The sequence below is a fragment of the Seriola lalandi genome, unplaced genomic scaffold (assembly GCF_002814215.2).
Source record: "Seriola lalandi dorsalis isolate HSWRI2012SDOR001 ecotype SW California unplaced genomic scaffold, Sedor1 jcf7180002054695, whole genome shotgun sequence".
NCBI classification, from domain to species: Eukaryota; Metazoa; Chordata; class Actinopteri; order Carangiformes; family Carangidae; genus Seriola; species Seriola lalandi.
In genome coordinates this window covers 844,751-856,886 of record NW_019525248.1, presented here as the reverse complement: position 1 = coordinate 856,886, position 12,136 = coordinate 844,751, and positions in this window count along the sequence as shown.

The following is a 12,136-nucleotide window of genomic DNA, read 5'->3' as shown; positions in this document are numbered from 1 at the left end:
AGGCAGGTAACAAAAGGAGGGCAGGCTGGTTGGTCAGGGGTTCATCTTACAGTGAGATAATGAGCCAAAACATTAGAAGAGAAGAACTAGACAGTGGCTTCACATGATGGAAGAGCAGCACAGTGTCTTGACTTCAACTTCATCAAGCTGCTTTGAGATGAACTGGACAGAAAGTGAAAGCAAAGTAACTCGCGAGTGCAACATGTTTGTGCGAACCTCTGCGACAGTGTTGAGTTAAAACTCTCTCAAGAATATTTGATTTCCGTTGTGGAAAGGGTTAGGGTTCCAAACAAAGCAGTCCACAGATTACAATTGATCCAAAAACTCAGGCGCAAGAGGTCCAACCAGGGCAAAAAAGATCAGACCAACATAACTCCAGTGCTCTGGAACCTTCACTGGCTACCTGTTGTTTTCAGAACACAGTTTAAAATTCTCCTCTTGGTCTACAAAGCACTCCATGGTCTGGCTCCACAGTACATATCAGACATGCTGTCAGTGTACCATCCCGGCAGAGCTCCCAGGTCACGAGGTGGAAATCTCCTCCATGTGCCTAGAGCACTTTTCTAAGCCTGGTGAGATGGTTTTCAGTATTTATGCACCTAAAGAATGGAACGGTTGTCCTGCTGATCTCTGACTTGCTCCAACACTTTGTTGTGTTCAATCGAAACTGAAGAATTTCTGATTTTCAGTCAAGCTTTTCCTAAAATGAACACACCGTGTGTACGTGTGTGTTTACAGCTATGAATGCACGGACATTTTTGCATTCATTCACGTTCATCTCCCTTTTTTACGTAAGGCACTTTGAACTGCTTTTGCATGAGATGGTGCAATTTGAATTTGAAAAGAACGCCGCAAGTGTGTTCGGCTGCAGCACGATTAAAAAACTTTGATTAAATTTAGTTCAGCAAGAAGATGACATGATTCCTAATTTTTAAAATCTCTAGTTGTTTATTTGGTCTCTGGGAGAATATAAGCATTGCTAAGGTTATCTCTCATTTCCTAGTTTTATAATTGTATTATTATAGTTCAATATTTTTTGTGAAATAAGTTTGTTTTTTAGCGGATATAACCCTCTTACACTATAGACAAAATATTTCATGCATCAAGCACAGTGTATTCCCAGCGTGCAGAGGAAAGAAGAAGCAAGGCTGTGCCGTCAAGCTTTCTTCATATTATTATTGTATTTCTTAGATAGAATAACAGAGCTGCACATACCACTGAGAGAGGACAAGAAACTATTAAGTGCTGTTAAAGTGAGTCTGTCAGTGAGTAGTAAGGATGACATTAACATGGTCTAATAAGGTTTTGATATGATGTCTTCTCGATGTGCTTGCATTTTTTTCTACATCCTCAAATGTGTAAATTAGGTATGAATATTGATGAGCTACTCCGCGTCTGATTAGTGTGTGAGTGTTGCATTAAATGTATGTAGTCTCCCTCAGTATGATGAAGAGTTTAGCAGAGCCTCAGTAAATTCCAACCAGTTTGACACATAATTCACGGTCAACAGTGTTTTTTTTCCAGAAAAAGACAAAAGGAAAGAAGTGACAGGCTGGAAAAGGCAGAGAGTTCTAGAGGATTCTTACACACTGTTTGGTTGGACTGGGTTTTAGTGAACTGGATGAAGGGGCCTCTGGATGAAAGTATTAAGATCAGAACAGTTTTGTAATTGTATTTTCACCACATCTCACAGCTTCCGCTGCAGGAGGCATTAATCTGCACTGAGAAAGGAGGAGGAAATGTTTCTTCAGAAAGATGTTGAGTCAACGGAAAATTCTAATGCTCCATCGTCTGGTTTTGAAGTTTGTCTTTGCAAGGTTTCTGTAGGACTCTGTGTAACACTAACTGTATCATAGAATGGAGCATTTAGGCAGCCCTGACATTGAACTGTTGGTTGTTGGGCTACGTCTATACTACATGTCCAAGAGTTCTCACACATCATCTTGGATGTTGTTTACATTCACCCCTCAGTTAAACCAGCAACCGCGTGTGACATAATCCAGTCTCCAGACTCTGCACCCCAGTGCTCTTCATGATCTCTTGGGACTTCCACTAAACTCCTCCCACTTTCAACCCTGGACTTTTTTCTATTCACTTAGTGTGTATTTATTATTACTATTTATAGTAGTTTTATTTTTTACTTGTTTCTTCCTTGTTCGTAACTGTGTGTTGTGCAATTACAAAAAAGAAATTTCCCTCTGGGGATCATAAAAGTTTTTCTGATTCTGATCTGTAAGACCATGTTTTTCCATAAATGTAATTTTTGTTTAATTACATTCGCAATACAGCACCACAGTCTTCACTGTTTGCAGCCTTTGAGTAACTGCTCCTTTGTGACATGTGCACAGTGGAAGCACATGCACATGTGCCTTCTGATTGACTTGGGGTAGCCACCATGGCTGGTGGAACCAGTTGCAGCATCTGTTAGATCCTGTAATCCATCCAGATTTTAGTCCTGTGAGCATCTGCTGCAGCACACTCCAAGAGATGATCTGCACTGGAGAAAGAGGAGAAGAGAGAATGAGTAGGAAAGCAGATGAAATGGAGAAGAAAGGAGAAGAGTGATTTAAATAGACAGAGAGCGAATACAAAAGTTGAGAGTGCAGCAGTGATGAATCGTATACCTGTTATGGTACATTTTCTCTTATGATTAATTATGCAATTCAAATGTATGTTCATTGTAGAACGATCCAACACACTTGTGTCTTCAAACACTATGATGTGAGTCTGTGCCATACCAGCTGTCGTGGTCATTACAAGGTGGCGGCCGTGCCAACCTCTTGGTCAGCCAGCAGCTGCCTTTGCAGCGTGGATCTCTCAGATTAAGGCCGGCTCCAATCTGCTCTGATCTGTTCGAGGAAACAGATGAGGACGATGACAGTGATGATGATGATGATGATGATGATGATGATGATGATGATGATGATGATGATGATGATGATGATGGTGATGATGAAGGGACAGACAACTAGAATCGCAGATAGCACAACTAATCCAGACAACCATCAGATCACGCACCAAAAGTCATCACAGGAAATTACCACGACTGCTGCAAATGCTTTTAATGGAGATGAGGCGATGAGCAATGTGTTCTTGGTTAATTTCACACATCTCTGAGAGTAATTTTGGGGAGAGAAAGCAATCGTTACACCTGTTTTCAGACAGGAAATGTAGAAAGCATTTATTTATCCTCCAGAAATCCCTTTTATATCTTAGTTAAGTCCTGATCAGCAAACATGTTTAATAAATGTCTACAAAAGTGTGTATACGTGAGGGAGCGACTGCATGCCCTCCCCATGTGGGACGGTGGCCAAAACCATTGTCATTTCCACAAAAATGCTCCTCACTGAGACACAGAATATGAACAGACAGTCATGTAGCATCACTTATGTCTGTGTTTCTCACTCAGAAACAATATTACATATCAGCTCTCACCTGAAACGTCCTGGGCCGTCTCATTTATGTCCCCGGTTACTGTTTTGTCAGAGAACGGCACTATATCAACTTTCCTCGCAGCCTCATCACACAGTATTCCCTGAATAATGGCTTTGGCAGCAGGTTAGAATTAGATCTTCACAGAGAGTGTGTGGTTTGTGAGTGTGCAGGCAATCTCATACAGAAATTGAGGACACCTTCACTCACTCAGAAAAATTTAGTTTTTTACTTAAATGCAACCGACTGTCCAGCTGACCCTTCCATCATCTTTGCAGCGGTGGACTGATATTTAGTTATTTGTATACGGAAAAGTGTAGGGTGCTGGCCTTGTGATATTTTTCCTTCTTCAGCTGAGACTGGACACTTTATCCCTTCATCAGGTGTTCTTTTAGAAACTTGAATACAATCTAGCCACCATCTGATCAGACTGGCGGTGCAAAATAACAAGCAAGCTAACTAACAAGCTACGCTATGTTTGTGTGTTTTGTCTGCAGCCTCACAGTCATTTGTGCAACTGATACAGATTGCTGGGTGGCTGTCTGTCAGTTATAGGAGAATGGTGGATACTGAACATTTTTATTGGAAAGCTGCAAATAACATTTCCATCTTGATGGATATTTAATGACACTCCTAACAGTGGTTGCACAGACTGGGGTCACCTTTATCAAAATTACATAATATTTCTCTCTTTTGGCTGCTAAGAAGCTTTTATGTTTGGTTGCGCAGAAGGGCATTAGAGGTGGACACTGAGGGGGAATATTAACAAGAGTCAGCTGATTAATACTGCATAAAGGAAATGAGTGAGTAGTGCCGAAATCAATCAAAACTCAAAAAGACTTGTATAGACAGTTGGCTCATTAATGTTAATAGTGGTGGACATACAGTTGTGTGCTTTTACACCCTTAAAGCAGCGGGTTCCAGATCAAAGAGAAAAGGGTTTAATCCTGCTCAGTAGTCCCAACACGGCCAGTCGTCCCCTGCCCACACCAGTGACACTAACCACGGGACACAGATGGCTCGTGGTCTGGTGTCGTAGGACACCACGGAATCAGCTGTGACTTGTACAAGGATAAAGTTCATTCCTGTGAGACACTAAGTCCTGCTGGGATCAAACAGGCCAACATGGAAAATAGCTGGGGAGGCTAGAAGTGAACACAGTGAGGGACAAGCAGCCAGACTTCACCCACTCTTAGTCAGTGTGACATGATCCTGCCACTGTGTGAAAGGCTTGGTCTGGAATGAAGTGAGCAGGCACCTTAACAGGCTTATTATTATATTATATAAGTTTTCACTGACATTCAACTCTTAATACTAGCCTTATCAATAACTTACAAATGAGAGAAGAATTTAAAAAGATAAACCTGCAGCGCCATATAAAAACTGAGCTGAACTAGTGTTATACGTGTTGAACTTTCAATTAAATCCAATTGAATACTTTCAAAGTAAACAGGTTCTGACTGAGCTTCATATTTGAGAATAAAAAAATGTATGACTGAGATATACCAGCTCCGTGGCCCCCTGTATGTGTCGGAACCTGAGTACTGAACTGAAAGAAGAGTGGAGCTGAGGAAGCCCCTATTAAAAATCTGCAGTATGCGAGCCGGGGGCAAAACAAATTATAATCAAAAGTGTTAAGTGACACTTTCTTTCACTTGCTGACGATACATTCAGATTATTAATTCAATATTGGGATTTTCTTTCCGAGGTGTTGAAATGTCATGCTTGCAGACCTCTTGAGGTAAAATGTGACGTACAGGTTGGGTATGACCATGTCTGATGTTAATTGCTCCTAACTACATTTCCAATAGGATTTCTGCAGTAATAATGCAGCCACATTCGGCACTAATAGGTTACATGAGCACTGTGTTAAGTTTGACTCTCATTGATTTAGACGTGAGATGGTCCTTCAAATACAAGAGCAATTTATTCCCTTATCTGCTACACCTTTTTTTAAGTTTGCACAGCAGGATATTATCAATATCACCAATAGTAAATGATCATCAGTAAAAAAAAAAAAAATATATATATATATATAATGTAATATATAATATACAATATAATGTTTGTATATACCTCCTGCTTAATGACTCCACAATACAACAGATCGGATCCTGTTGTAAACTCATGATGTTAAATAAGAGTGTGCCCAGGTGATACTGAGAAAACACTCACCCCCTGCTGCGTTGACCCAAGATCAGTCTCCATCCTGATCAAACACATTTGCCAGCAATCATGTCCTCATCTCTGCACTAGTGACTCCTGCTGGTCGGATGGGATTCCTGTGGGGGGGGGCTCTACAATACAACAGATCGGATCCTTGGAAGTGATTCATCTTGTTATGGAAATACCAGAAATGTACCGAAATCTACAAGTAAAGGTACAGAGACAATAATCACATGATAATGAGATGACAACTGCGAGAACATGCTAATTTTGTGTTTTTAAATGTGGAGTACTCCCAGGTTAACATGAATTCCTGCATCTGTTCTTCCCTCCTGGGAAAAGTTCATCAGCTGCTGTGTCTAACCTGCCATTTTGCCCAACATCACAGCGTAGACTCTGTGTGATGTGTGGCAGCTGATGTTCACGCTGACTGTCTAACAATGCCGCCTAGCTTGTACGAAACAGAGGCTAACTGCAGATTAAGGGAATGTGATGGAATGTGTTTTTTCACATGATTAAATCCCTCATGAACTAAATGTAAATTAATAAAACTGGCTCATCTGCGTATCATATCCTTTCAAATGCACCTGGGGAATCCCCATCTGCCGAGTCGACTGATCAAGGCACATCCATCCCACTCAGGAGACAGGTGAACTGTTGGAAGCTGATCCTGCTGAGAGACCTTCTGGCTGGGCTGACAGGATCAGGAAAAAGCACATTTGTGGATTTGTTATGATGAGTGTCTTTGTCAAATCTCTTGTAAAGACGAATACATAAAACACTAACACACCTGCAATAGCAAATTGTTTTTTTGAGGGGTTTTTTTTGTGGGTGGGGGGTGGGGGGGTTATCCTACAATGTAGATACTGCATGGTAATCTACACTTAAAAAGGGGTTATAGTTATAAATTGTGGCTTCTTTCAGAATACAAATACTACAATATCTGCACAAGATGGTGGGAATGCATGTTTTAAAACTGGCAAGGACACAAATAAAACTTGTAAACATGTAGCCTGTAAAAAAAAATGAAATTTCTAAATCTCTTCTATACATGTACATGCCTTATTCTGTCTGAGATTAGATGGCGCACTCACAGTAAACTGTAGAGTTAAAAAAAAAATAATTTCAGTTACCAAATGCCAAGTAAGCCTAAGTTAATTTATGGATTTTAACCATTCAGAAATGTGCAGTACTTCATAGTCAAAGTACATTGTTTAAGCCAGCAGGTGATACAACTCCAAAACTGTGAATTTCAAAACATTCAGTTCTCAGTGAGACTATTTAACAAATCATTCTATATAACTGACTAATAAATAAAATACACCACTAGTGTAGTTTTATTACTGCATTTGATATTGATCGTGTGTTCATTCAAGTTTGAGTTCTGTGTTTTTTATATGCTTAATATAAAAGTTAATGAATAGCCTGAAAGCTCTCATGCACTCAGCAAACAGCTGTCTGTCTGGTTGGCTGAACTGATGGATGGACAAGTAGATGGGTGGATGGGACAAATAGCGTGAAGAATGACAGTAACACTGTTAAGTGATGTTGCCAGAGATGCAAACAAGCAAGCAAGCAAACTTTATTTATATAGCACAAGTCACAAAGTGCTTCATAATCAAATGCATAAAATCTAAGAAACAATTAAAATCAAAACACATCAAATGGTAAAAACACCAGATGAAATATACAAGGGGAAAACATAGGACACCAGATAAAAGGGTAAAATACCACATGCTAAATGCCTGTTCAGACAGGCGTAGTTTATAGGCAGCATGTAGGCATAAGGCTTATTGTGTTATCTACCCAACTTCTTCTTTATTGCAGCCCCAGTTTTACATGTTAAGGTGATTGGGGGAAATAAAGTTAACTTTCCTCCTTGGTCTAAGTGACAGTAGAAGATGTTGTCCATGTGTGATGTAGCTATGTCACAGTGAAATGGACAAACTTGCATAGATGAGAAACATGTACCAGATTCAAAATTGGTCCTGGATCAATATTAGCTGGCGGAATCAGCGCCTGCTCCTCTTCTGTCAAACCAGATTAATACCCTGCATCCAAATGTGCTCCAGTGCTCCGCGGTCACACCTCCATCCATCACACGGCGGGTATTCTCCAGACAGGGTCCACTATTTTACCCATCTGTCAATCAACACCCACAGGCAGACAGCCCGGGCTCCTCCTGCCAGACCACACAACACCTGCCACCTCATTGCTTTGCCAAAAATGCTTGGCCTTCACCTGGCTCGGTGCCCCGCATCCCTCAACACTATCAAGAATCAAGCATGAAGCATCTTGTACTAGTATCCAACACGAAAGCATTACTGCTTCATTATTGGATTAGGTTTGTTAAGGGCATCACTGCTCAAATACAAGTCAACTATGGCTTGTAAACAAATCATAAGGACACACAAGCATCCATGTTGGAAACCTGCAGGGGGCCCGCGATCAAAACAAATCCTTTTACAGCCTTGATAAATTTAGCTAAGTATGATGGATTGGTCTCCAGTATTTCCTATAATTTACCTCCTCTGGTGTTCACAAGAAGAAAAATGAAAAGAACGAGTCAGGGAATAGCCATTAATGAGCAGCTGACAGGTAGATGCTAAATGACTGGGAGGGAATAAGGACTATATCGTAGATAATCATTGCAAGCAAATGATACTATGTTAATGAACCAGTTCATAGATACAATATCTGTGAATCAGCAGAGTGTATACAGACCGCCTTCCTAATCAACTGCTCCTGATTAACTCTCTAAATCTAATGCTCAAAAGCAAATTGTGACTTATCATTACTCCCTAATAATGTGCACTTTACTTACTTTTTTATGTCCTTTCAAATTATAGGCTGCATCAAACCCAGTCATTAATATAAATACAGCATTACTTCATAATTACCACTCTGGATTATGATTCGTGTGCCATCATATAAACACATATAATCCTACTCAACTGGCAACTCACCACAGGACTGTTATGTTCCACTTATTCGTAGGTAACTAAATCAGGATATGGTGCAACTTTTTATTACCAAAGAAGAGACTGTTCTCCCTCAGAACTTGTATAGATGTTTGTCTGAATATGCTGTAACACTGTATCATTCACACCCCTGGGGTCATTACACATGAGCTGTGAACACATTGGTTCTGTAAACCTTGCTGCCATCCACACATAATAAAACTTAATTAAGGTAAGGATGCATTACAAAAAAGATCAATAAGACAAAAGTCACCTCTCAACTCATCTCATCTTTCAAGTTAGCCGAGTGTTCCAGTTGAATAATGTACTATTTTCTGCCTGAAAGTACTTGCAAATAATATTTTGCAACCATTTGAGAATTTTAATATTTATGCCCGAGACCCACTATTTCTAACCATGTCATCAAACCGACAGCTTGACTGACGGATGAAATACCTATATAAATTTATAGATTGGCAGACATTAATTGGATTCTCAACAGCAAGTAAAATGGGTTCATTATTGCTCAAGGCTCTGTGGCAGTTCAAGTTCATGAAGTTAAATAGATTTTACACACAAAGCTCAGAGCGAGGCTGCGCTTCATGCTCAGACTTCTTTTAATGTCCCGTTTAATGTATTAAATGCATTATGTGTTTTCTGTTTGATCCATATGTTACACATCTGTTGTTTATGATACAAAACATGTGACTTTCACACACATAGTGAATAATATGACACCATATAGAGGTGTTAATACAAAAAAAACTGTAAATACAGCATGAGTAATGAATTTAGTGTTTACAATGTATTTAGGATGTACATATGATAGCTGAAATACACTCGAATCATCACTTCCTGTGAAATGTTTCTAACTTTTCAAGAGTTGTTTTCAATATACACCATTACACTTTAAACAAGACACTGCAGCCAGATGACTCTGCCAAATGTAGTGCTTAAAGAAAAGCTTTTACAAATCCAGCACAGGTGTGTAGTTACAACAATAATCACATGGCTTCACTCTATTTGCTTCTGAAAGTTCTCATCATAGACTGGTGGGGACATGATGTGAACTTTAGTTTGTTTAGACGTTAAGTCTCTTTAGTCTTTAGACTGATTGGAACTTCAGGCTGTTTCTCAAATGCCAGTCAGTGCTTGTTTATATCAAATCAATGCTCTCTCAGCAAACAAAGCTCTCTCCATTTTTCAGCTCACAGCTTCTGCATCTGCCATAAACACTTATCTAAAAAGCAGCATTACAAACAAGACAAACCAAAGCAAACAAATCTACAGAAAATTACATTCTTCCCAGTCCATGCACTTGAGCCAAAGTTTTCTGGGAGCTGCTGATTGTCAGGGGACAATCTGTCCCCTGTATGCTGTCTGGCTGTTACTGTTCCCCACCTAGGGGATTTCAGGTCTAATCTGTCAGGTGCATGCCCAAGCATTTCTTTATCAACTTTATCAATAACAGTGCAGCATTGCCAGGGCAACAGGGAGAGGGACGGCCAATGGCCAATCCCTTGCTTTGGAGCAGACAGTAATTACTCGGCCTCTCCCACAAAAGCCTTGGCACAGGGAGGGGCTGGAGAATGACTGAAGTTCATCTACTACAAACTAAAAAACACATTCAGCTGTTTTCATCTCCTCAATCACACACTGAAATGAAAGTCTTAGCTTATCCTTGTGCCAGATATTTTGTTTTGCAAGCTGTAAAATTACACGCACATGGGTAGAAGATGTATATTCGGTATGCTGTGGTTTCAAGAAGAGAGTGAATCACCCGTTACCACTCTTTGAAAATGTCTTTTTGTGACTAAAACTATTTATTTTGGGAAAGCCTGTCATCTGCCAACACTGATAACGAACCACATTTTTCTTAATTTATTTGCATATGGACCTTCCGTTTGGAAATAGAAAATTAAACCATGCTTTTTATGATTATGGTGATTAATTCATGATTATTTTAAGTTTTTGTAAGGTTCAAATGCTTTTTTATGAAAATTGGAAAACATGTTGTTCATTCTAAGTGGACAAACTCATCAATGGCTTACATGTTTAGATGAATTACAGATTAATCTTAATATTTTTTCTCTCAAGCAACAACAAAGCAAAACATCGTCTTGTTTGAATGTTGTCTGAGTCAATTTTCAGTCAGTTTTTCCATTTAGGAGAAGCATTTAATTTTGTAGTCTACCATCATTCTGGTTTCTCCACTCTGGCTAAGATTTTTAAGATTTTTCTTAGCCGGCATCATGACTTGTGATTAGATTGCTATGAGGATTGATCAAGGATTGCTAGAAGACCTGTAGTCTTTCTGTCTGTCTGTCTGTCTGTCTGTCTGTCTGTCTGTCTGTCTGTCTCATCCATACATCTCTTCATTTAAAGCCCTAGTGTGTAGGATTTCAATATATATTCCTGACCTACAATGGCAAAATCAGAAATGGTTTATAAAACTGTCTTTAGCTACAGGTCCTTGTATGATCATTGTCTTTACACTTTACATATAGTGACATAATAGTTTTTAAGCCCAGTTAAACCAACATTTAATACTGATTTAAAACAGAATTTCAGCAGTATGCCCAATGTCTGAGAGAGGGAAATTTGACCCCTCATTGTTGGGAACATGCCGCGCTCATTAAAAAAGTTTGTAAAACTTGCCAACTTGCATATCATTAGCGGCTGTCCTGAGGTCTCTCTCTCTCTTTGGTTTACTTGCTTCTCTAAAACTATCATTGGTGATTCTGGATACTGGAACTGGTATCATAAGGCTGATTATCACCTGTCTCAATTAATACTGAGGTTTCCAGCTACAAGTTGTTGCATTACATGCCACATAATCAGAGCAATGAAGGAAGTATTGAGAGAGATAAAATGGTATTCAGTGGTGATTAAATGACAAAATTTGGTATTTTGTTACCGATATGCTTCCAATTATTGTGGCAGTGACTTGCATCCATACACAACTGGATGCATTATCCTCACCACCACCCAAAGTCTGAGTGAGGATTTTGCCCTTGACTGGAACTATATTATATTTGTCTTTCCAGCCCCTTGTGATCTTTCTCAGAGAAGACACTGTATGTAAGATGTGAAGCGAGGAGAAATCTTTATCAAGTTGAATGCATGTATTGACATGGAAATCTCATGGGATGGATGAGGAAAATCAACGCTTTGGAGTGGATGTGAGTTGAACTGTGAATTGACTGCAGCATCTGACAGTCATTTCATATGCTACAGCTTCTTACACAACACTATGATGTAATTATTTGCTCAGAGAAAGAAGCAATACAAATACAATATGGATAAACCAGTGTCTATTCACATAAATATTATGTACACATTAGTCACATGATGCAATACATGATTTCTGCACGATAGGAAGAAACTAGAAAATTCCAGGGAAATTTTGAGTGCCATGGGGGCTACTGCCGGGATGAGTACATGATTTATTTCCAGTGTTCAAAAGTCACCCTGATCATATTCTGGTTTTGAGAAATGTCTTGATATAAAAGACTCTGATATAAAACAATGTCACATCCCTCCACCATGTATTATGTGGGAAATATCTCATATTCTGT